We start from the raw sequence: 19372 nt of genomic DNA, 5'->3' as shown, positions 1-19372 counted from the left end.
AGCCTTCCCCGGCAAACGTTCAGACTGTGGCCGCCAGCACGTCTCGGGCAGATTCCTCCAGCCACTGGGGTGGGTGCCCGGTCTCAGCAGAGGAGGAGAAAGCCGTGTTTGCTTCACAGTCTCTGGTTTTTGGAAAACAGTTGTCAGACTGAATAAATACAACATGTTGCCTAGTTATCAATAAGTATCTGTTCACTCTCAGTACATGATTTTTGAGCACCAACTTTGCTCCAGGGGCTGGAGACATAGCAGTGAACAAAACAGACAGAGACCCTCTACCCAAGGAGGTTTGGGATGGGAGGTGGACAATCAGCACTTAACAAACAAAATAACTTCAGGTACTAATAACACCAGATGATGAGGTAGAACATGGTAGTGGGGAGGAGGCTATCTCAGGATGCTCAGGAGAAGCCTCCAGTGACGTTGTTGCTGAAATCTGCATCACCTGAAGGATCCAGCGGAGGCAAGATGTGGGCACAACAGTCTTCTAGGCAGCGGGAACAACACGTGCAAAGGCCCTGAGGGGGGAACGTTGTTTGACAATTTCAGGGAACTGAGTGGAAGCTGATGAGGAAGGGGTGGTAATGAGCAAGGCATAAAGAAAGGCAGAGACCAGGTATATTACAGGAATCATCACATCTAACATTGTAGAGTGCGTTACAGTTTGCAGAGGGCTTTGAACACACACTATCTCAACTCAATCATTTTCCTTAACGATATTCCTTACCCAATAGAGGAAGAAACTGAGACTCAGGAGGTAACTTCCTCAAGGTCACAAAACTAGGAAGTGATGGGACAGGACTCTGACCAAGGAGTCTGTTTGCACAACTCCAGAGGGCTCCATCCACGTGGCAGGGGAAGATATTTGTATCATTGCTTGGAGTTTGTGCAGTGCACGGCCTGTGCCACTGTACATAGTGACCCTGTGCCAGCTCAGGTCTATTTTCTCCAGATTTCTGTGTTTTTTTTTCTGTGCTGGGGCTATTGGAAACCCAAAGAATAAAAATATTATTTCAGCCCTTGGTGAGCACATGATGTGGTTAAAGAGAAACAATATAAGAAAAGATGGTGGATGATAACAGTATTTGTTTCCAGCAAAGACATTATGGATGATTTGGTAGGGGCTGTGAGATTTGCACCTGGTTTGAAGACTTAGATTGGTGGGCATACAGGAAAAAAATCACAGGACTTCATGACACAAACATGCAATTAATACCTGGTGAGGGGCTTCCCTGGTGGCGCAGTGGTTGAGAATCTGCCTGCTAATGCAGGGGACACGGGTTCAAGCCCTGGTCTGGGAAGATCACACATGCCGCGGAGCAACTAGGCCTGTGAGCCACAACTACTGAGCCTGCGCGTCTGGAGCCTGTGCTCCGCAACAAGAGAGGCCACGACAGTGAGAGGCCCGCGCACCGCTATGAAGAGTGGCCCCCGCTTGCCGCAACTAGAGAAAGCCCTCGCACAGAAACGAAGACCCAACACAGCCAAAAATAAATAAATAAATAAATAAATTTTTTAAAAAACCAAAAAAAAGGCAAATGAGTTTTTAAAAAAAACAAAACCTGGTGAGTCGTCGACCACCGTAAGTGCTTGCCTCCAGTGGCTGCAGAATTTTTTTAAAATGAACGTTTATTATTCTATCATATAAAAAATAAGATCGGGCTTCCCTGGTGGTGCAGTGGTTGAGAATCTGCCTGCTACTGCAGGGGACACGGGTTCGAGCCCTGGTCTGGGAAGATCCCACACGCCGCGGAGCAACTAGGCCCGTGAGCCACAACTACTGAGCCTGCGTGTCTGGAGCCTGTGCTCCGCAACAAGAGAGGCCACGATAGTGAGAGGCCCGCGCACCGCGATGAAGAGTGGCCCCCGCTTGCCGCAACTAGAGAAAGCCCTAGCACAGAAACAAAGACCCAACATAGCAATCAATCAATCAATCAATCAATAATAAAATAAATCTTTAAAAAATAAATAAATAAAATAAGATCATACAGGTAAAATTTTGGCAAATCTGAGAAGAGAAAAAAGATCATCTATAATCCCATTCATGAAACACAACTGCTTTTCACATTTTAGTGTAGTTCCATCTGTTTTTTTCCCCAGGGAAGTAATGTGTGTGTGTGTGTGTGTGTGTGTGTGTGTGTGTGTGTGTGTGTGTGTGTGTATTTATACATACATACATATATATATGTATCTGAACATATATATATGTAATACACATCATATATACACACACCGCAAGTACAAACACACACACATTCTCACCTTTATTGCAGTATAATTTACATGCTTTAAAATTCACACATTTTAAGTGTGAGGGTTGACAAGTTTTGACAAATGTATGCACCCGAGTAACCACCACTATACTAAAGATTAGAACATTTTCTTTTCCCCCAAAGATCCCTCGTCCCTTTACCCCATGCGCCCCAGGCCCTTCCTTCAGGCAATCACTGACTCACTTCTGTAGCCTTGGACTAGTTTTGCCTGTTCCAAAACTTCACATAAATGCAATCAAGTGTGTACTCTTTTGTCTCTGGCCTCTGTTGCTCAAGGTATTTTTGAGGTTTATCATGTTAGCTTGTATGTACCAGTGGTTTATTCCTTTTTATATCTGATTAACATTCTATTATAAGAATATACAAGAATTTGTTTATTCAGTCACCTGTTAATGGACATTTGGGTTGTTTCTGGTTTCTGGTTTGGGGATATTGTGAATAAAGCAACTATGAAATTCCTGTACCAGTCTTTTTGTGATGTTTTCATTCACCTTTGATAAACACCTGGAAGTGGAATTACTGGGTCATAGGGTGGGTCTCACTCTATGGAAAACTACCAAACAATTTTCCAAAGTGGTGTAGCATTTACAATGTACAGAATTCGATTGCTCCACATCCTCGTCAACACTTAGTATTGCTGCTTTTTTTTAAGCGGTTTTTAAATTTTATTTATTTATTTATTTTTGGCTGCGTTGGGTCTTTGTTGCTGCACGTGCGCTTTCTCTAGTTGCGGCGAGCGGGGGCTACCCTTCATTGCAGTGTGTGGGCTCCTCATTGCGGTGGCTTCTCTTGTTGCAGAGCACGGGCTCTGGGCGCGTGGGCTCGGTAGCTGTGGCTCACGGGCTCAGTAGTTGTGGCATAAGGTGCATTTGCTCCGAAGCATATGAGATCTTCCCAGACCAGGGATCAAACCCGTGTCCCCTGCATTGGCAGGCGGATTCTTAACCACTGTGCCACCAGGGAAGTCCCATTTTGCTCCTCTTTTTGATTTTAGCTATCCTTGTGAGTGTGTGGTGGTTTTAATTTGCATTTCCCTGATCACTAATGATGTTGAGCATTGTTTCACAGACATGTGTTTTCCTAGTTGTAATTCTTTGTATTCATTGCTTTTAAAATTTATACTTAATATTACCATTCTTCTCTGTTACCTTGTAGTCTTCATGACCACTATATTAATGGCTTCTAATAGTCCAATGAGGGAATTCTATACAATTTATTTAATCATTCCTCTATTAGACATTTGTATGATTTCCAATTTCCCACATTTCTAAATAACACTGAAATTCACATGTGAGTGCATAGATTTCCCCCTTATTTTAGATTATTTCCTTTAAATTAATGACAGAATAAAATGATCAGGTCCAAGGCATTTTTGTGGCTTCGGGAGGGTAAAATATGAGGTGAACATTGAGACCACTGTCTTCAAAGGCACAAGCTGAGCCCCCATTCCCATCTCAGTTCTGTGCTGGGGTCTCGGAAGGGGACCCCTTTCATGAATGTGAGCCTTTTGTCGAGAGGCAGAGCTAATGATGGCTTTGCAGCCGAATACGTTTTGAGTCCTGGGTGATGCTGTTATTGATACCAGGCTCCAGTACAATGGGCTTCGTTTTCCCTCCAGCCATGTTGAAATGTGGGGCAAGAAGAACTCAGGTGCCTTGTCCCCTAAGAATGATCTATGCAGGTGCCCAGCCAAGCAGCCTTGGGCCCCTCAGTAGCAGTTCCAGAATTTCTGTACGTGAAGCGTCCGACTGAAGGGGGTGGGAACTTGCCTTGAAGGGTATTTTGATGCCATGCCCAGTGTTTTCATCTGGGCTGTGTGTTTGTTGGGGGCCTCGGGAGAACTGGTGATGATGGAGAGGCGCGTGTGGAAAGAGTGGGGGGCTATGGCCCCCTGCAAAGCAGTGGGTTGATCCTGCCTAGTCCAGCCGTGAGGCTGGGCACCCTGGAAAGCATATTCATCCCATCGGCCAGCAGAGACCCTTATCAACCCCTCTCCAACCATCCCACAGCCGCCCAAACCTAATAAGAGCCATATTTTATACAGTGTCTGGTCCCCCTCCAAATTCTTATTTCAGGAAGAATCGTCCAGGGAGGTGGAAACCAGGAGGAATTTGCATGGCAAATCAGTCCCCTGCGGGTACCACATTCAGGCCTCCCGAGAGGAAGAAAAGGCCTTGGGGCCAGCTTGCCGAGGCCCCTTCTTCCCGCTGGCCTCTCCTGAGAGTGTCAGCTGAGCTCCTGCGTTTCCTCAAGGTGTCCTTGATGACACTCCAAAGAGTCACCAGCAGAACATCTCCCTCTGCCCTGAGACCCGACACTCACCAGCAATTCCCAGAAACTCCCGATTGTACTAAGCCACTTTGTCTTTCCTCCTCTAAATGTGAACTTATCAAGGACAAAAACCATTCCTTATTCACCATGTCCTAGTTTGGGCTCCCCTCAAAGCAGACCCTGAAAAGAGGATTCAAGGGAAAGTCCTTTACTTGGGGTCTGATCCCAGGAAATTCTGGTAGGGGAGGGGGGGAAGTGAGTCAGGAGAGAGGCAGCAAGACAGGATGTGTAACCAAGGCGGTGACCACTGCGGGCAACTGAGGCTCGGTCCCAGGGGACCTCTGGGAGATGGTACAGAGCCCTCCTCCAAATGACCACACCTGAGCAGGAGGGCGACCAGGTGGGGAGACTTTAACCCCTGACCTTGCAGCTGCACCGCCTCCAGGCAGGGTGGGCTCCAGCAGCTGGAAAAAGCCCCCCCCCCACCGCAAAGAGACACAGGTGCTGGCAGCTCTGGCAGCTCCCTAGTGCACCGAAGGGGTGGAGCCAGGAGGCTGCAGGCAGCCAGGGCACAGACAGCATCAGCCGTGCCTCGCCAGCACGACTCGGCACCCGCAAGGGACAGATCCTCAACGGAGCAGGTTGTTTGAACCCAGAGGGTTGGAGGTACCCCCGGAAGTCAGTTTGTGAAGGAAAGCTTTACAAAAGATGGGTTTGTTTTAACTGCGTTGACCCCGGCCAGGCAGGGGCAGGGACCCCCAGCATCGGGGGGTGGTTCAGAGCTGCTCCCAGGCTTGCAGGACAGACGCCTTACTGCCTCTCCAGCAGTGCCGGCCCAGAACAGCACCCAGAGAGGTTCAGTTCTTGGTGGGGGGGTGTCCCCTGACACCAGCAGGGACAGCAGGCTGTGTGTGGGCCGCCCCAGGGTGTGACATCACAATGCAGTCCATTCAGGATCTGGGGACTGACTTGCCCCTGGGCCCAGATATAAGCTGAGCCCCCAGGGCTGGCCTGCACTTGCGGGGCCAGGCAACCGAGACACGCTGACCTTCGGCGCCGACCTTCCAGGCACCCTCGGTGAGTACTCGGGCTTCCCGAGAGCTGTGGACACAGAGACAGCCCGTGGTGGGCAGGCCGAGCCCTTCGGGTCTCATACTCAGAACAGCATTATCCAGTCTGGGGGCCAGGACTGTACCAGGACCAGCCCAGGGCCCTTCCTGGGGAAGCCAGCTCACCCCACCCAGGCACCCCTTTACCAGCCCCTGCCTGTGGGGTTACTGGCTGCAGGAAGTGATATTCTAATCACCTCCAAGGCCTGCTTTGCCACCTGGCCCCGCTCCCTTGGGCAAAGGTCAGCGGTGTGCTTGTTAGAGGCCCCGGGGGAGGATGGCCAGGCTCTCAGATGACAGATCCCAGGGAGGTCGTAGGCCGTCCTCGGGCCCAGGACACACTCACAGCCGTGTGAGCAGGTGGAGCCTTGGTGGCGCGAGGGATGCTGAAACCACCGCCCCTCCAGAGACGCACACCAGGACCCTTCCTCTCTGTACACGCTGCTTCTCTGGCGGTTTTTAAATCAACTCCCATGGCCCTCAGGTGTGTCAGGACTCTTCCTCCCCTTCGGGGACAGTGAGGGAGACTTGAGCCGCTGGTGGGAAGTGGGTGGATGGATCAGGACCCCAAGAGAGCAGGCAACACGGAGGAAGGGGGTGGGGGTGAGGCAGAGATGGAAGCCACCTCTCGAGAGGACGCTGGCTCTTCCCAGCCGGGCCGCCAGCAGTCGGCCAAGGGTGGTCTGCAGCCAACAGTTGGGGACCCACGCAAGGGCACCAGGAGGCGGGGCCGGCCTCCCCGCAGCCCCCTTGCGCTCTCCTCCAGCCTGTCCGTCCATCAGCTTCAGGCGTCCAGACGGGCCACTCACCGTCTGTGACGGGGCACCCGCAGGTCCCCACAGCATGCCTCGCCCGCAGGGTGTTGTTCTGGGGCCCACGGTTTTGAGCAGCTCCTGGCTTTACCCGAGTGTGTCAGGCAGTAAGCGAGACGGGTGCGCAGAGAAACCTTTTACCCTGAGGCTTCACCATCACTCCTTCGTCTTCTTGGGATGCCTGACCCCTACCCCGACTCCTCACATGCGAGCCCCTGGTGTCGGGGGTCTCCAAGTCCGCTGAGAACACTGGCTCCACCCAGGTCCACTGACCGAGAAGAACAGTCTAGGGGCCAGAGATAGAGGGCCCCTGCGCCAGCCCCCACTTGGAGAGGGGGGAGGGAACACATGTGAAGCACCTACTGTGTGTCAGACCTGCTACCTATGCCATTGCTCTTAATTCCTGCCACCAGGAAGGTGAAGCTTATGGACACAGAAGCCAAGAACTGTGTTTCAAGAGGGGCATTAACCTAGAATTTATATATACTCTGTGTTCAGACTGGCTCTCCAACATGAGAGCACTCTGAAAATAGAACGAGCTGCTTTGCCAGGCAGCCAGGGTGCACCTTTGGAAGCGTCCAGGCAAGCCAGGTGCCTCCGCCAGCAGGGCTGGGACGCGACCCTTGTGATCAGTCGGGAGATGGACCAAACGATCTTTAAAGGCTGCTCTGGATCCCAGATCGCAGGATCTGGGTCTCAACACCTTGCTAATCTTCCACGTTTGAGTCCAACTGGGTCAGGCCTCCCAGGGCGGCTGCAAACTTTGTCAGGAGGGGAGAGCTGAAGGAATCACAGAGATCAGCTCTGTGGACCTGCGGGGCCCCAGGGGTCCAGGCTGGAAAAGGGTGTGGTCCAAGGCCACAGCCAATCCGCAGAATGAATGTTTGTTGAATGAATGAATGAAGGAGTGACAGCGCCAGGGTTGGAACCAGCCTGGATGTGAATCAGACATCCCTTCGCCCATGTCGCCTCCTTTCCTAAGACTCTTCCCGATCAAATTAGGCTTCGGCTAACACTTACTGAGCACCTGCTGTATGCCAAGTGTTGACAGAGATTATTTCATGCAGTCTTCCCCTAACCCATCAGGTGGGTGTCCTCGCCCCCATTTCTCAGATGAGAATGATCAGGTACCTGCCCCAGAGGTTGGTGAACTTGCGGAGGTGTCACAAACACTAAACAACAACGCGGTCCCGCTAACTCCAGGAAGGGCATGCGTCTCCACCTTCGGCCTCCCGGCGCGAGCAAGGAAGCACTGCTCGTCCTCACCTTCCTAACACAGACTGCCCACGACTTGACCGGTCCCTCAGGGGCTGTCTTAGCCCCGCCCCCCAGACTTTGGCCTGGCTGACATCGGGCTCCCCGTGGACCCTCCTGGTTCTCTGCCCGTGCGTCTCGCTCTGACAGGACACCAACAGATGTTATGTGCCAAGGAAGAAAATATGCTAATCGAAATCAGCCTCAGCTAATTGTAGCAATTTCCCTTCTGCGAGTTGCCCTGAAATAGTAGCCACGCTCTGTTCTTTTTCACATCAGGGAGCCCCAAATTGGCAGCTTAAATGAGGTTGCAAAGAAGGCAACTAAACAGCCTCTTTGCTGCCAGTTACTGTGAATGAGGCCTTGAACACGTTCTCCGGGCAAGACCCCAGCTCCGCTCTCTGTGCACTTGGCATCTCGCTGGGGATTATAGGGACCCGCTCTTGGGCTGGAAGAGCCTCACTGAATCCTGGGGAAAACCAGAACCTCAAGGGATGTAATGAAGTACCAAGCCCAAGAGCACACAGTCTGACCTTGAACCCTGGCTTACTTCTGATTTGTTCTATAGCCAGCGCCGCCCAATAGGACTTTCTGCATTGACAGAAATGTTCCCGTCGGCGCTGCCCCATATGGTAGCCACGAGCCACATGTGGCTGTTGAGCTCTTGAAATGTGGCTCGTGGGACTGAGAAACTGCATTTTCAATTGTACTTAACCTTCATGTAAGTTTAAGTTTAAAGTAAGATAATAGCCTTGTCTGGCCAGTGGCCGCTGAACGGACGGTGCCTCTGTAGCCCTGCCAACTTCTGTGACTTCATCCCCACCCCACAGACCGGCCGCCCATGCCTCAAGTAGGCAAAAGTGTCCCCCGCCCCTTGGCTGCACCCCCTTTCCTCTGGCTCAACATCAGGACCTCAGGTCAAGTATGTCTCCTCAGAGGGACCTTCCCCACCCCGACTCCAAATCGGTCCTTATCCCTCTGAAGTCATCATGTGTCTTAGTTCAGGCTGCCGGAACTAAATACCATCGACTGGGTGCCTTCTAAACAACACAAGTGTATTGCTCCCCGTTCTGGAGGCTGGACGTCTGAGACCAGGGTGCCAGCAGGGTGGGGTGGCAGACGGCCACTTTTTCACGGATCCTCACGTGGTGGAAAGAGAGGGAGAGAGTTCTCTGGAGTCCCCTTGATGTGGGGACTCACCCCATTCACAAGGGCTCCACCCTAATCACCCCCCAAAGGCTCCACCTCCTAACACCATCACCCCAGGGGTTAGGATTTCCACCTGTGAATCTGGGGGGACACAAACATCCAGGTCACTGCATTGTGGTTGCGTGGTCTCCTGTCTATTGCTGTCTCCCTGGACAAGAACGTCAGTCCTGCGAGAGCAGGCGTGCTGTCTATGCTTGCACCTCCACCCGTGCCTGGAACAGCATTTGGAACAGCGCCTGGCAGGTGGCAAGTGCTCAGCACAGGGTCTGGAGCGAGTGAACACCCTGCAGATGGCCCGGTAGCCATTCCTCAGCTAAATAACAAAATGACTCCAAACTTAGTGGCTTCAAACACCAATGATGAGTTATTTCTCCTGATTCTGTGGGTGAGATACTTGGGCAGGGCTCAGCTCCATGTGATATCAGCGAGGGTCATGTGCTCAGCTGCATTTATCTGGGGGCTGGGCTGGATGAGGCGGCCCGAGAAGGAAGGCCCTCCTCACTCGTTTGGAGCTCACAGGTCCTCAGGCGGCATCCCCACAGGGTTAGCCTAGAGTCGGACTTGTTATATGGCAGCTGGCTTCTGCGGGAAGAAGCAGAGCCTCCAGGCCACTTGAGGGCCAAGCAGGGCACGGAAGCACCACTTCTAGCACATTCCTGGGCCCAAGCAAGTCAGGCGCCAGCCCAGATAAAAGGGGAGGGGAAACTGTCCACCGCTGATGGCCGAGGCAACGGTACACGCAGGGAGGACAAGCTGATGTGGCCACAGTCACCACAAGGTGTTTCTCAGGCTGGAATGTGCACCAGACCACCTGGGGTCTTGTTAAAATGCAGATCCTGGGACTTCCCTGGTGGTCCAGTGGCGGTCCTTATGCTCCCAACACAGGTGGCACGGGTTCAATCCCTGGTCGGGGAACTAAGATCCCACATGCCACACCACGTGGCCAAAAAAAAAAAAGTGCAGATCCTGATCCAGTGTGGGGTGTAGCCTGAGACTCCGCATTCCTAACGAGCTCCCAGGAGACGCCAGGCCTGCGGGTCCCCACCCACACGTGGTGGCGCAAGGCTCTCTTAGAGCACAGCCCATCAGCGCTGGCCCTCTGTTTAGGTTCGGCCTCAAAGAGCCTCAAATACCACCCCAACTGCATCCCTCCACGGGGTTGAGACTTGTGCCGTATTGCTGGGGTCCGTGTGATCTGTCCCTTCTCCTGGCACCCGGGCTTGCACCCACACCATCATGGGGAACCATCCCACTCCATGTCCTGAACAACTCCCTGCACTTCACCCTTCCTCCTCCCATTTAACATTTGATGCTGCCCATGCCCCTGGCAAAATTGGTTGGGGCTCTTTCGGTTACAGGATTAGAACTAAACTCAAACTAGTTTAAGGGAAAAGGATTGATGGGAGCATGCAAGGGCTTCAGGAATGGCTGGATCCAGGGCCTCAGTGATTCCAGAAAAGTATTTGTCACCATCTTCAGCTCTGCTTTCTCCTGGGGTCTTGCTGGCAGACTCTCCAAAGTGAGGAAGAGACGCCCCTCTGCTTTGCACTTTCCAGCAAATGTGCCAGAGTTCTCTCTGGTTGGCCTTGTGGGGTCCCCTGCCCACAGTGAAGCAATCGCTGTGGCCAGGAGGATGTGTTACCTCACGGCCAGGCCTGGGTTCTGTGTAGGTCCTTGGAGCCAGGTGGTGAGACCAGCCCCCGTGAGTCACATGGAATGAGGGCAGGAAAGGTGGGATTCTCTGTGGAAAACTGGACAGGAGGAAGAACTGCTGGGACCTCAGGAAACGCACGGTCGACATGAGATAGGTGCTGTATTATGGCGGGGGAAGCAGAGGGCAGGGGCCCTATCAGTTCCAGGGGGCTACCTGGGCCTCCTGTCTCCCAGCACAGACTCAGAGGGACTGCTGAACTAAAGAAGAACTTTAGCACCAGAGGAGACCTGCAAATTAGCCAAGGCATGTTCCACAGAACCCTGGCCCAGGGATGTGAACTGATGTTATTTCAAAGGCCGTGTGGTCCAGGAAGGTCAGGAGACAGTGGGTTAGGCCATGTCAGGGCCTTGAATAAGCTGGCGGACACTGTGAATTGACAGGAATTGGGGGGGAAAATTAGAGGCTATTGTTCTGTTGAGCGCACTTTGGGAAATTATTAACCTAACTCTACCCCACTCATTTTATGGACGAAGCAACCAAGAAAGGGAAGCGACTTGGACAAGGTCATGCAGCTCTTCAGTTTCAGGCTGAGCCCCACCTGCTGCTACGGTGACCTATGTGACGCTGCATAGACGCATCACCTTGTGCCTCAGGGGGCCCTGTCCCAGCCCTGGTGGTTTTCCTTCCTCTGGAAGGTGTTCTCTTTTCTCTTAGATTTTCCCGCACAAAGGCCCTGTGAGGGGCTGCCGGCGCCCAGAGGGCTGCCCAGACCTGAAGGGACTATGGAAAGTGCAGGAAGCGCGTGGGTCTGCACTTAGGAAATCGCGGCCTCCTGACAGGCAAGGTGGCCGCATTGTGAGGTTGAAGAGGCTCGATGCCTGCACAGACATGGAAGAGTCAGCAACAGCCAGGGGTGCCAAGCCCGTCAGGCAGGAGGGGCCAGAAGGAAGGTCGTGTTCCTGGAACCAAGCATGCACTCTAAATCCAGACAGAGGTTGTGCGTCAGGGCCGCAGCGAGCTGACGTGCATGACGGCTATAACAACATCGTGTTTGAGGACCTGGTCTGGGCACTTCTCAGCCACTCCAAGACCCGCATTCATAAAGACAAAGCGGCTGTCGGTTAGTCGGTGGGACTCACAAGTATTAGCTACACACGGAGGATTCAGGGTCGTCTCCTTGCTGAGTTCACCATCTTGGCTCTGTTATTAAACTCTCTAAGCCTCAGTTTCTTCATCTGTTAAATAGAGCTAAAACGCATTCCAGCCTCATGGCTCTGTTAGGAGGATTAAATAAGCCTGTAGCAAAGGCTCCTGAAGTGGCCGCGGGAATGGAGAGGTGGGATCAGGGCCAGGTTCCCGCTGCTAAGGGGCAAAGCTAAAATCAGACTGCGTCCAGCCAATGCCTCTGCGCGGCTCCCTCCGGCCCCTACACTGCCACTCAGAGAGAAGCAGCATCCGCGAGCAGACAGCGGTGGCTCGGAGCCCAGAGAGGTGCAAAGGGCTTCTCCATATGGGGCAGGGGGTGTGTGGCATATGTGTCCCTGGTCACTTCGAGGTGACTCTATCCGAAGGCCAGGCGGAGAAGCAGATGTCGTGAGCAGAGTGGGGTGTGTGTACCTAACCCTTGAGAGCAGAGCCAGCGCCAAGCGTGGCTTGGTGGACTTCGGCCATCAGCACTCAAGGCCACCCGGAGGGAAGGGACTGGAGTCCACACCTTGGCATTTTGGGCCGGGTTTGCACACACAGGAAGTCAAGCCTTCACCAGCAGATGCTTTGACAGTTGAAAGTCCCAGTGGGGACTGAAGGGGAGATGCTGGGACTGTCTGGCCACTGAGTGGGGGATGGGAGCAGAGGTGGGAACGGTGGTTACCTGCTTGTAGATACACTTCGTGGGGAAGGTCAAACCACGTCCCCAGGAAACCGTGTCCGAGGTTGAAGATGAGAACCACTCTTGTAAGAGATGAGAGTGGCAGCAGAGGTTCCTAATCTGGGGCGCTGGTCCACAACCCCCAAAAACAGATGTCAAATTTTATTTATATGTGCAGGTGGGGCGTTTTTCTGGAAGGAGAGTCTATAGTAGGAGAGGCAAACTGGTGGTGTGGCTTGGTTTTTTTGGGTCCACACTGTGTTTCAGGTATTTGAATTTCTGCCCAACATTTAAAAATTGGGAACTTGCATATAGAAATCAAAACTTTTGTGGGGCTTCCCTGGTGGTGCAGTGGTTAAGACTCTGCACTCCCAATGCAGGAGAGCCCAGGTTCGATCCCTGGTCAGGGAACTAGATCCCACATGCACACCGCAACTAAGAGTTCGCATGCCACAACTGAGGAGCACATGTGCCACAACTAAGGAGCTGGCGAGCTGCAACTAACACCTGGCGCAACCAAATGAATAAATTAATTTTTTAAAAAAGTTTAGGGGCTTCCCTGGTGGCGCAGTGGTTGAGAGTCTGCCTGCCAATGCAGGGGACACGGGTTCGAGCCCTGGTCTGGGAGGATCCCATATGCCACGGAGCAACTAGGCCTGTGAGCCACAATTACTGAGCCTGTGCGTCTGGAGCTTGTGCTCCGCACAAGAGAGGCTGCGACAGTGAGAGGCCCACGCACCGCGATGAAGAGTGGACCCCGCTCGCCGCAACTAGAGAAAGCCCACGCACAGAAACGAAGACCCAACACAGCCATAAATAAATAAATAAATAAAATTTTTTTAAAAGTTTAAAAAAAATAAAAATAAAAAATGTTGGTGTCTCTCGAAATAACTCACAAGATCTGGCCACCTGGGACCCACACCCCTGAGAGGGGCTACCTCATTAAGGTGGGGTGTGGGGCCCGAGACGGCCACATCCGCACCACCTGTGGCCACCTTGATGAACCCCAAATGCTACTCCACACTAACCATTGCCCTTGCACTGTCTTTCCTCATGGATTTATTTTGTTCACTTGCCTGGATCCTCTGGCTTTTGCGTTTGTAACCCCTAATGTGAACTTTGAACAGAGGCTCAAAATGGTGTGTTTTCAACAAAGGCCATTGAAACTGAGATCCCTTCCAGCCTAAACTCTTCCCTGACAATCCAGGGTGGAGACTGATGCTTAGTGGGGGCATATCACAGCCCTGCCAACGCCAGGGAATGCAGAATCTCTTCCCCGGAAGGAATGTAGTTATGCTCTGGGTCCAGGAGCGTGTTTACAAACGGGCAGGCTTATCTCGTGATGGCTACAGAACACCCAAAGGTCTCCAGAAATAACTGCAACTCCTCCGTATAGTCTCTGCAAGGGTCCTCTTTACAAAACACATAGTTCGTGTTCTGCTCAGATGATAATGTAATGAGTGAAACCAATGGCAATCTTTGGGGAAACCTTTCTTTATGGCCTCGAGAACCTGGCTTTTGAAAGCGGACAAATGAGAAAGAGAACAGAACTCTGGCTGAGACCTCCTCTCTGAAGCCAGAGCTAACAAGACTCTGAGTCTTAAGTAGGACTTTGCATTTGGGAAGATGGGGCAAGTCACTCAGAGCTGCTTTCTGAGCTGAGACTCACAGGTGCATAGACGCCTATTCTCACAGCACTTAGAAGGTACTGGACCTGCTGCGCTGAGGACCCAGACAAGGGCAGGCACACAAGTGTGAGAGCAAAGGGATAAAGGAAAGTGGAGTCTTGGACTAGAACTTGGACTAGAATCTTGGAATCTTGCCAAAGAGCAAGTAGAAGACACATACGTACAGGCCTTGCATGTCTTAGAATGGACTGAACATACGGCTTAAAATGTGGCACGATAGCAGGTTTCCTCCTGTACAATGGCCGGCAACTGCAGCCCTTGCTCGTATCTGCACCAGAGCAGAGGAATTCAGTCCAGAGCTGGGAGGAGAGAACGTGATTGTCCAGAAATCCAGCGGAAGACTTTCTTGATGACTCAGTGTTTGGGAACCAGATGTTAGTCCGAGCACAGTCGGGTTTGAGGCCTGGTGATGCCCCAGGCCAGTTAATGTGTGATATCTGTAAAGGGGGCCATCGTAGACCCCGCTCCCTCGCGCTGCCGGGGAGATTAAATGAGATGATACACAAGAAGAGCGTCCCATGGCCCTGGAAGCCGGACCAGCGCTAACTGCTCTCTCGGGCTGGATTTCCCAGTCACCGACCCTGAGAATCTGATTTGAGTGCAAGAAGTAATTTGCCAGGGGATCCGGGTCACACCAGGGGGGCAGGGGGAAGGGAGTCAGGGAAGGGACGGCGGTGCGGTGCTCAGATCAGGTCGCTGCCTGGGGCCATCCACCTGCCGGTGCCCACCCGAGCTGTGCAGGGACTGGGTGCTTATCCACCTGCAGGTCCCTGAGGTGGGAACTGCGAGCCCCGCCCGAGGGGACGTGGGCGGGCAGGGATGGCCTCTGAGAAAACCGCCCTCGTTGTTCTGATTCTTCGAATTCCGACCTGGGAGAGGCAGGAGCCCCGCAGACCTCAGCTCACATCCATCCCTGCCCTCTACTGGCTGCGTGACCCTCTCTGCCTCTCCGGGCCTCGGTTTCCCCATCACTCAGAATGGGAACAATTCCCCACTGCTGCCCAGTTAATTCTGAGGATTAAGTGTGACCACAGCCACGGACAGGGAGAGGCGGTCGGTACCCTGCAAACGTGAGGCCCTTGATTGCGTTCCCCTCACTTCCCCGCAGTGGACGTTCTGTTCTTGCCCCAGGGTGAGCCCAGCCGGCAAAGACGGTCCATCCAGAGGAGCAGGACACGCTGAATCCAAACTAGTGTTTGCCTCCGAGGCGACTTGTGAGTGATGCGCTGCCCTACAGCAATGATCTCCTGGCCGTGTGTTATCAGGCTGTTTCCCCTCTAGCTCCATGGGTCTGTGGCTTTCATATCCAGAGAGGGAGGCAGAGGGGCTGGCCTGAAAGGGGCCAAGCCAGGAGAGAATTCCCAACAGGAAGAATTTCTGACCCTGCAGCTCACCGGGCAGCCCAGGGTCCAGAGTGTGGGCGGATCTAGGGGCTTCTGCTGAGTCGGAGGTGGGGAGAGAGCTGCCGGGAGAAATGCAGGATGCCCGGCAGAAACTGAATTTCAGATAAACTACAAATAACTTCTTTAGAATAAGTATGCCTTGTGAAATACTTGGGTCGGACTTAACATTAACAAGTTATTTGTTTATCTGAAATACAAATTTAACTGGGCATCTTGTATTTTTATTTCCTAAACCTGGCCACCCTAGTCTGGAAGAACAAACCCTCACAGGAGGTTTGGGTTAGAAATCAGCCCAGCGACCATCCCGCCGGCCCTGCAGGCCAAGGGGAGAGGAGAAGGGTCACCCGACCCCGGATTGGGCCTCCGGGGGCTTCACCCCAGGGCCTGTAACCACCCCCGCCCCAATTGAATCGCTGTTACCATAAAGCATCGTTAACCGTGCAGTGGAGTCGGTCACAAATGCACTCGCGCTGCACCCACACGTGCAAAGAAAATGCACTTCTTTGTTCTTACGCAGTGGGGTCCAGGCAAACATAGGCTAGCCGGTCAGTTCCGGCAAGCAGACCTGAGACCAGGATGCAGGTGCACGTGGCCCGGAGAGGGGGAGGGGGGAAGGGAGCAGGAGGGGGAGGAGCGAGCAAAGCTGTTGCCACTGGGGGCCCCCGCCCGCTGCATCTCACAGGAGCCGGGGAGCAGCAATGGTGCTAGAAAGCAGGTCCCGCCCCAGATGAGGGCACCGGGCTTTGTACTCAGTGTCAGGGTCACAGGCGTCTCCACGGGTGGCCGCTTCCACTGCAGGGCCGAGAGAGCCGCCGCTGAGTGTGGGAGTGTGGGTGGCAGTACTTTTAGCAGCCGGGCCATAGGTGCTCCGGCTGGTCCAGGGGACCTGGGCGTGCGCCAACCGCACCTAGTACGCGCTCTGTCTTCAGTTTCACGCTGTGTCCTTTCAGTGTGAGCAGTCAGCTATCCAGGCCGATTTAAAGAGTCTCTTTTGGGAGATGGTCTCCTTAGCAACCGCTCTCCCCCTCCCCAGCCTCCCTAAGGAGTTCTCTGGCTGTGGGGCTGGGCAGCGATGCTTATGCGTCTTTAAGGAGGGGCAGGGGGTGGGGGCAGGGCTTTGAGAACTCGTGGTGTCTGCAGGATGATGGCCTGACCCCTGAGGCAGTGGCTGCTCTGGCGGTCATCAGCCCCTTCTGGTCTTGTAGGGATATTTTGGCACCAGGTGCTGGAGTCTATGGCTCGGCCATTGCCCTGGTTGTAAGGTCCCCATTCCTGGGACCGCTTCATCCAGATGCCAGACTCTGGCTCATCCATCAGCCCTCAAAGCATCTTCTGCCTGGTGCTCAGGCTCATGTATCCAGCAGTTGCTCACGGCCGCTGCACCACTGACCCAAACACCTTGGAAGCAGCCTGTCCTTGTCATCTCTTGATAAGCCCAGTGAAGCAGGCCACTGGGTCTCATGCACCATTCTCAGGGCCTGGCCAGGGTGCCAGAACTTTCCCTCTGGAATCTTACGTGTCTGCCCACTATGGGATTTTTGTCCCAGAGAGGGAGCTCCCTGCCCCTATTACCTGCTTCCCAAACAACCTGTTCTCTCTTGTGGGTAATGGGGTGAGCTTTCTCCTTCCTCTTTCTAGAATCTGCGGCAGAAAAGGTAGATTCTCTCTTCTTTCTTTCTTCTGGGGAAGCTCCTTCTCCTTGTCTCTGGGGCTATAATGGCAGAGAGAGGAGGAATCTAAAGCTCTACCCAAAAGGGGGTATAAATCAAGAGGTGAACAAAATTGATCTGTTACAGTACACCCATGTTCATAGCAGAATTATCCACAATAGCTAAAAGGTGGAAGCAACCCAAATGTCCATCGATGGGTGAATAATGATAAAATGTGGTCTGTGCATAAAATGGGATATTATTATTCAGCCCTAAAATTCTAACACTTGATGCAATATAGATGAACCGTAAGGACAGTATGCTAAGTGAAATAAGCCAGTCACAAATAGACAAATACTGTACGATTCCACTCATATGAGGTCCCTAGAGGAGTCACATTCGTAGAGACAGAAAGTAGCATGTTGGTTGCCAGGGGCCGGGGGAGCTGTTGTTTAACTCCAGTACGAAAAAGTTCTGGGAATGGATCACACAACAATGTGAATATACTTAACTCTACTGAACTGTACACTTTTAAAATGGCTAAGATGGTAAATTTTACGTTACGTATATTTTTACCACAATTGAAAATAAAAGTGAGGAAAAAAATATCTGTTACAAAAGCAGATGTCCATGGAGGGTAGCTAATACACTCATCCGTTCCTTAGGTGACGTATTTTATTAGATCAGCCCTGGATCCTTTGCAGAGAACAGGGCCCCAAAGAAGAGGAAATACTTTCATGAAAGAAAAATGCAACCAGGAACAGTCTCAGCTAGAACCACCACCCAGACAAAGGCTATCCAGCAGAGACAGGATTTTAGAGACAGGGCAATTATATTTAGGGAAAGGGGGTTAGGAGACTGAGAATCATGAGACAGGAGAGGTGACAGCTGGAGAAGCTGTGGCTTCTTCAGGGGACCGTTGCAGGTGGTCTCAGCTGCAGGCTGCGATCTCAGCTCAGATCTATAAAGCCTTACTCAGAACCGCTGGGGCTACAAGTTTTGGGGGACTCAGATTTTTTTGGATTTTAGAAAAGCAATGTGGTGCCTATTCTGTGCATCCGAGACCATTCCCAGCAGAGTCTGGCTCGGCACCCTGTAAACAAAGCCATTAATATGCCTGTGGTAAAATGTATAAATATTCACACTAAGTGGGATAATAAAGACTATAAATAGCCTCATGTCAGTTCAGACTAGGTTTTGCTGCCAAAGAAGTTTCAAAAACAAAAAAAATCTTCTGGTTTCCAGAGCTTTTTGGATTCTGGATTTGAAAATGGCAGAATAGGGATTGGGGATGTGCGTGAAGTCTGCACCATCTACAGACTATAAATTAACAAAGACACATGATTTTGGGAGGGACCAGAATGATGAGTTCCAGTGAACCCAACGTTCTGATTTTATAAATATGAAACAAAAGCTTCTTGCCCAAGGTCACACTCCTGGTCGTGGGCAGAGCTGGGATCAGACTCAGGTCTCCTATGCCCAACCAGCACACCCAGTAGGGGTCTAGCCGAGGCCTTCAGACCCAGATTGCGCTTTGAGTGGAGTCTGGAATCCGTGAAGCCAACCCTCCCTCTCCTTTCTAGTTCCCTGAAGAGGGGACCTCTTGACTCTAGGCATGTCCTCCCGCATAGCTGAGTTCACCTTGTTAAATTTTCTCTGGGCAAGGCACCCACAGAAGGACTTGTCCTACAGGTTCATAGACAACTCAATGCCTTGCATAGAGATGGTGCTCAGTAAAGATCTGCAGAATCATTTAATTTTTTTGGGGTATTCATCACTTGTAGACCCATCTAGAGAAAGAGCTATAATTAAAAGGCCACGTGGGGGCTTCCCTGGTGGCGCAGTGGTTGGGAGTCTGCCTGCCAATGCAGGGGACACGGGTTTGAGCCCTGGTCTGGGAAGATCCCACATGCCGCGGAGCAACTAGGCCCGTGAGCCGCAATTACTGAGCCTGCGCGTCTGGAGCCCGTGCTCCGCAACAAGAGAGGCCGCGATAGTGAGAGGCCCGCGCATCACAATGAAGAGTGGCCTCCGCTTGCCGCAACTAGAGAAAGCCCTCGCACAGAAACGAAGACCCAACATAGCAATCAATCAATCAATCAATCAATCAATCAATCAATCTTTTAAAAAAATAAATAAAAAAGGCCATGTGTAAGACAGCCACCAAAGATCTTGTTTGCCAT

At 52.3% G+C, this 19372-nt stretch overlaps 1 protein-coding gene across 1 annotated transcript in view; it reads left to right on the top strand.

Annotated features, from left to right (window-relative positions):
- Positions 1-5567: 5567 nt before the first annotated feature.
- BANF2 (BANF family member 2) overlaps positions 5568-19372 on the top strand; it is a 32819-nt gene continuing 19014 nt past the window's right edge. The window contains exon 1 of the mRNA XM_036824234.1: positions 5568-5621. The gene's annotated coding sequence lies outside the window, so the exon portion shown is untranslated. The remainder of the gene's footprint in view (positions 5622-19372) is intronic.

Source organism: Balaenoptera musculus, chromosome 15 (genome assembly GCF_009873245.2).
Source record: "Balaenoptera musculus isolate JJ_BM4_2016_0621 chromosome 15, mBalMus1.pri.v3, whole genome shotgun sequence".
In the NCBI taxonomy this organism is placed as follows: Eukaryota; Metazoa; Chordata; class Mammalia; order Artiodactyla; family Balaenopteridae; genus Balaenoptera; species Balaenoptera musculus.
This window is presented reverse-complemented; position numbering and strand designations above follow the sequence as displayed.